This window comes from Vipera berus (assembly GCF_964194415.1).
Source record: "Vipera berus genome assembly, chromosome: 15".
NCBI classification, from domain to species: Eukaryota; Metazoa; Chordata; class Lepidosauria; order Squamata; family Viperidae; genus Vipera; species Vipera berus.
The window spans coordinates 11404706-11410485 of record NC_138218.1 but is presented as its reverse complement, the minus strand read 5'-3'; the positions used below and the strand labels follow the sequence as shown (position 1 = coordinate 11410485).

At 45.3% G+C, this 5780-nt stretch overlaps 2 long non-coding RNA genes across 2 annotated transcripts; both read left to right on the top strand.

The window, feature by feature from the left end:
* The first annotated feature begins 482 nt into the window (after positions 1–482).
* Positions 483–2232, top strand: LOC308675045. The gene is made up of 3 exons (XR_014028046.1): positions 483–615; positions 1002–1805; positions 1963–2232. It is a non-coding gene; the product is annotated as an uncharacterized lncRNA (long non-coding RNA).
* Positions 2233–3668: 1436 nt separating this feature from the next.
* LOC308674965 lies at positions 3669–5341 on the top strand. Its single transcript, XR_014028014.1, has 3 exons — positions 3669–3862; positions 4016–4750; positions 4904–5341. It is a non-coding gene; the product is annotated as an uncharacterized lncRNA (long non-coding RNA).
* The last annotated feature ends 439 nt before the right edge of the window (positions 5342–5780 follow it).

The following is a 5780-nucleotide window of genomic DNA, read 5'->3' as shown; positions in this document are numbered from 1 at the left end:
TTATAGTTTCATGCCTGGCATAATTTTAGCCCTGGCGATGGTTCTTAGAACCAGGAAGAAAACCTCAACGGCCCATTTAAATGACCAGTGTGGCCGGTGATTAATAATAGATTTTATACTTTTATAAAATCTATTATTTTATACTTTTCTGCCTGGCATAATTTTAGCCCTGGCGATGGTTCTTAGAACCAGGAAGAAAACCTCAACGGCCCTTTTAAATGACCAGTGTGGCCGGTGATTAATAATAGATTTTAGACTTTTATGCCTGGCATAATTTTAGCCATGGCAATAATTCTTATATAGTTCTCTGCCTGGCGTAATTCTAGCAATGGCAATGGTTCTTAGAACCCAAAAGAAAACTTCAACGGCTGATTCCTAATGCTAGATGTGGCCGTTGATATATAAAAGATTTTATAGCTCCCTAGCTTTGCAGACTGAGCAGAGGAACAAGTGCGCTCTTCTGCCAACTGTTCTTCGAAAGAGACAACGCATGCTGGGCACAGCAGAGGGAGAAACAGAAGCGAAAGAAGAAGAAAGAAGAAACGAGAGCAAGAAAATGTCTCCAGCTCAAGCCCTATTAGCCTTTGGCTGTGATGGCGCCTCCTGCGCTGTGAGGTACGTTTAGTTCAGTCTTGTATTCTTCGAAGTCTTAGGATATGGAGGGAGGTGGATGGTCTTCCAATACCAGGGGGTCCCCAACCCTCGGTCTGAGGACCGGCACCGGACCGCAGCATGCCAGCAAGCGGGCCACCCAAACAAGCAAAGCTCCATCCTCAGGATGCAGGTATTAAAAACCACACCCCCTCTGGTCCACGGAAACCCTTTCTCCATGGCACCGATCCCTGGTGCCCAAACAGTTGGGAACCTCTGCATTGTGCCTAGTTAAGGAAAGGTAACGCCTGCATCTGAGGTAATAGGCACCACTGTACCTTGTGCATTCTTGGGAGTAAAACTCCAGTGGCATCTGAAGTAAAACTGTTGTTGGTTTTTTTAACTCATAGGCTTCTAGTACACCATCTTAGAAGACAGAAGACACATTGTCAGCCTGCAGTGTTGATGGTGAAAATGGAGGAAGAAGGAATGGAACGGAAGAATGAGTATGGTCTCCACCAAGAATGCTACTTCACCAAGTCAATCAGTACCTAACTGTAGATAATAGATTTAATGCTATTCCTGCCAGCTGTAAATTTAGCTATGGCAATGGTTCTTACAACCAGAAAGGAAACCTCCCCAACAGCCCTTTTTAATGCTAGGCGTGGCTGTTGATTGATTATAGATTTTATACTTTTCTGCCTGGCATAATTCTAGCCACCGTGATGGTTCTTAGAACCAGAAAGAAAACCTCAACGGCCCTTTTAAATGACCAGTGTGGCCGATGGTTAATAATAGATTTTTATAGTTTTCTGCCTGGCCTAATTCTAGCCATGGCGGTGGTTCTTAGAACCAGAAAGAAAACCGCAATGGCCTTTTTTTAATGCTAGGTGTGGCTGTTGATCGATTATAGATATTATACTTTTCGGCCTGGCCTAATTCTAGCCCGGGCGATGGTTCTTAGAACCAGAAAGAAAACCTCAACGGCTGATTCCTAATGCTAGATGTGGCCGTTGATATATAAAAGATTTTATAGCTCCCTAGCTTTGCAGACTGAGCAGAGGAACAAGTGCGCTCTTCTGCCAACTGTTCCTCGAAAGAGACAACGCATGCTGCGCACAGCAGAGGAAGAAAGAAGAAAGAAAAAGCAAGAAAATGTATCCAGCTCAAGCCCTATTAGCCTTTGGCTGTGAGGGTGCCTCCTTCGCTGTGAGGTAAGTTTAGTTGAGTCTTGTATTCTTCAAAGCTTTAGGATAAGGAAAGGGAATACCTGTATTGGGGTAATAGTAAGCACTGTGTATTTTGCATTATTAGGAGTAAGACTCCAGTGGCATCTGAAGTAAAACTGTTGTTGGTTTTTTTAACTCATAGGCTTCTAGTACACCATCTTAGAAGACAGAAGACACATTGTCAGCCTGCAGTGTTGATGGTGAAAATGGAGGAAGAAGGAATGGAACGGAAGAATGAGTATGGTCTCCACCAAGAATGCTACTTCACCAAGTCAATCAGTACCTAACTGTAGATAATAGATTTAATGCCATTCCTGCCAGCTGTAAATTTAGCTATGGCAATGGTTCTTACAACCAGAAAGGAAACCTCCCCAACAGCCCTTTTTAATGCTAGGCGTGGCTGTTGATCGATTATAGATTTTATACTTTTCTGCCTGGCATAATTCTAGCCCGGGCGATGGTTCTTAGAACCACAAAGAAAACCGCAATGGCCTTTTTTTAATGCTAGGTGTGGCTGTTGATCGATTATAGATATTATACTTTTCAGCCTGGCCTAATTCTAGCCCGGGCGATGGTTCTTAGAACCAGAAAGAAAACCTCAACGGCTGATTCTTAATGCTAGATGTGGCCGTTGATATATAAAAGATTTTATAGCTCCCTAGCTTTGCAGACTGAGCAGAGGAACAAGTACGCTCTTCTGCCAACTGTTCCTCGAAAGAGACAACGCATGCTGGGCACAGCAGAGGGAGAAACAGAAGCGAAAGAAGAAGAAAGAAGAAACGAGAGCAAGAAAATGTCTCCAGCTCAAGCCCTATTAGCCTTTGGCTGTGATGGCGCCTCCTGCGCTGTGAGGTACGTTTAGTTCAGTCTTGTATTCTTCGAAGTCTTAGGATATGGAGGGAGGTGGATGGTCTTCCAATACCAGGGGGTCCCCAACCCTCGGTCTGAGGACCGGCACCGGACCGCAGCATGCCAGCAAGCGGGCCACCCAAACAAGCAAAGCTCCATCCTCAGGATGCAGGTATTAAAAACCACACCCCCTCTGGTCCACGGAAACCCTTTCTCCATGGCACCGATCCCTGGTGCCCAAACAGTTGGGAACCTCTGCATTGTGCCTAGTTAAGGAAAGGTAATGCCTGCATCTGAGGTAATAGGCACCACTGTACCTTGTGCATTCTTGGGAGTAAAACTCCAGTGGCATCTGAAGTAAAACTGTTGTTGGTTTTTTTAACTCATAGGCTTCTAGTACACTATCTTAGAAGACAGAAGACACATTGTCAGCCTGCAGTGTTGATGGTGAAAATGGAGGAAGAAGGAATGGAACGGAAGAATGAGTATGGTCTCCACCAAGAATGCTACTTCACCAAGTCAATCAGTACCTAACTGTAGATAATAGATTTAATGCCATTCCTGCCAGCTGTAAATTTAGCTATGGCAATGGTTCTTACAACCAGAAAGGAAACCTCCCCAACAGCCCTTTTTAATGCTAGGCGTGGCTGTTGATTGATTATAGATTTTATACTTTTCTGCCTGGCATAATTCTAGCCACCGTGATGGTTCTTAGAACCAGAAAGAAAACCTCAACGGCCCTTTTAAATGACCAGTGTGGCCGATGGTTAATAATAGATTTTTATAGTTTTCTGCCTGGCCTAATTCTAGCCATGGCGGTGGTTCTTAGAACCAGAAAGAAAACCGCAATGGCCTTTTTTTAATGCTAGGTGTGGCTGTTGATCGATTATAGATATTATACTTTTCGGCCTGGCCTAATTCTAGCCCGGACGATGGTTCTTAGAACCAGAAAGAAAACCTCAACGGCTGATTCCTAATGCTAGATGTGGCCGTTGATATATAAAAGATTTTATAGCTCCCTAGCTTTGCAGACTGAGCAGAGGAACAAGTGCGCTCTTCTGCCAACTGTTCCTCGAAAGAGACAACGCATGCTGCGCACAGCAGAGGAAGAAAGAAGAAAGAAAAAGCAAGAAAATGTATCCAGCTCAAGCCCTATTAGCCTTTGGCTGTGATGGCACCTCCTTCGCTGTGAGGTAAGTTTAGTTGAGTCTTGTATTCTTCAAAGCTTTAGGATAAGGAAAGGGAATACCTGTATTGGGGTAATAGTAAGCACAGTGTATTTTGCATTATTAGGAGTAAGACTCCAGTGGCAGCTGAAGTAACACTGATTTTTTTTTAACTCATAGGCTTCTACTACACCATCTTAGAAGACAGAAGACACATTGTCAGCCTGCAGTGTTGATGGTGAAAATGGAGGAAGAAGGAATGGAACGGAAGAATGAGTATGGTCTCCACCAAGAATGCTACTTCACCAAGTCAATCAGTACCTAACTGTAGATAATAGATTTAATGCCATTCCTGCCAGCTGTAAATTTAGCTATGGCAATGGTTCTTACAACCAGAAAGGAAACCTCCCCAACAGCCCTTTTTAATGCTAGGCGTGGCTGTTGATCAATTATAGATATTATACTTTTCTGCCTGGCATAATTCTAGCCCAGGCGATGGTTCTTAGAACCAGAAAGAAAAACTCAACGGCCCTTTTAAATGACCAGTGTGGCCGGTGGTTAATAATAGATTTTATAGTTCTCTGCCTGGCGTAATTTTAGCCATGGCAATAATTCTTATATAGTTCTCTGCCTGGCGTAATTCTAGCCATGGCAATTGTTCTTAGAACCCAAAAGAAAATGTCAATGGCTGATTCCTAATGCTAGATGTGGCCGTTGATATATAAAAGATTTTATAGCTCCCTAGCTTTGCAGACTGAGCAGAGGAACAAGTGCGCTCTTCTGCCAACTGTTCCTCGAAAGAGACAATGCATGCTGGGTACAGCAGAGGAAGAAAGAAGAAAGAAAAAGCAAGAAAATGTCTCCAGCTCAAGCCCTATTAGCCTTTGGCTGTGATGGCGCCTCCTTCGCTGTGAGGTAAGTTTAGTTGAGTCTTGTATTCTTCAAAGCTTTAGGATAAGGAAAGGGAATACCTGTATTGGGGTAATAGTAAGCACTGTGTATTTTGCATTATTAGGAGTAAGACTCCAGTGGCAGCTGAAGTAATGCTGATATTTTTTTAACTCATAGGCTTCTACTACACCATCTTGGAAGACAGAAGACACATTGTCAGCCTGCAGTGTTGCTGTTGAAAATGGAGGAAGAAGGAATGGAACGGAAGAATGAGTATGGTCTCCACCAAGAATGCTACTTCATCAAGTCAATCAGTACCTAACTGTAGATAATAGATTTAACGCCATTTCTGCCAGACACATCCAGTCCCTGAGCGGTTACTCTGTGAGACTCACACTAGAAGTCTCTCCGGGTCGCCCCGGGTGACCCTTTCAATCACTGAGTGAGCAGCGAGGGTGAATCACACTGGAGGGGTCAAGAGCCCTCGGCCGGAAGCCTCTCCCAGTCCCTGAGGCTCCCCAACTGAGTCTCAAACTGGAAGGGAATCCTTTTGGATGGCTTCCCTCACTACTTTACACATGGCCAATGATGATCCTTATCAGTGCCGTCAGTGAAACCAGAGAGACAAAAGAGATGCACTATTCCTGATTCCATCTGTGCACATGGTCGACCCCCACGTTTAGGCGTGGACCCCCTGCCACTCACCTCAGCCCATTTACAGCCAGCTTTCCTCCTCCACTGCCCTCCCCCAGCCATTCTCCACGATCAATGGGCCCTTGGCCCTCTGCCCGTCGCCCTTCGGTCCAGCCAATTCACCCAGAAAACCTCTATCCTGGGTCTTTGGCCGTACGGGACAATCCCGGGGGGGGGTGGGGGGACAGCTGTGATGCAAGATTTTTTAAAGAAGTGTGGCTGCTCTACACGTTTTGGGCCTTGCAGCTCTTTCACCAGAATTGGGAGGAGGGGGATTGGCAGCAGGAGTAGCAGCTGCCGGGGCCACTGGGGGGGAAGGGCAGTCTGACAAGGGTGCGTTGGGGGAACAAGGGGGGGGGGC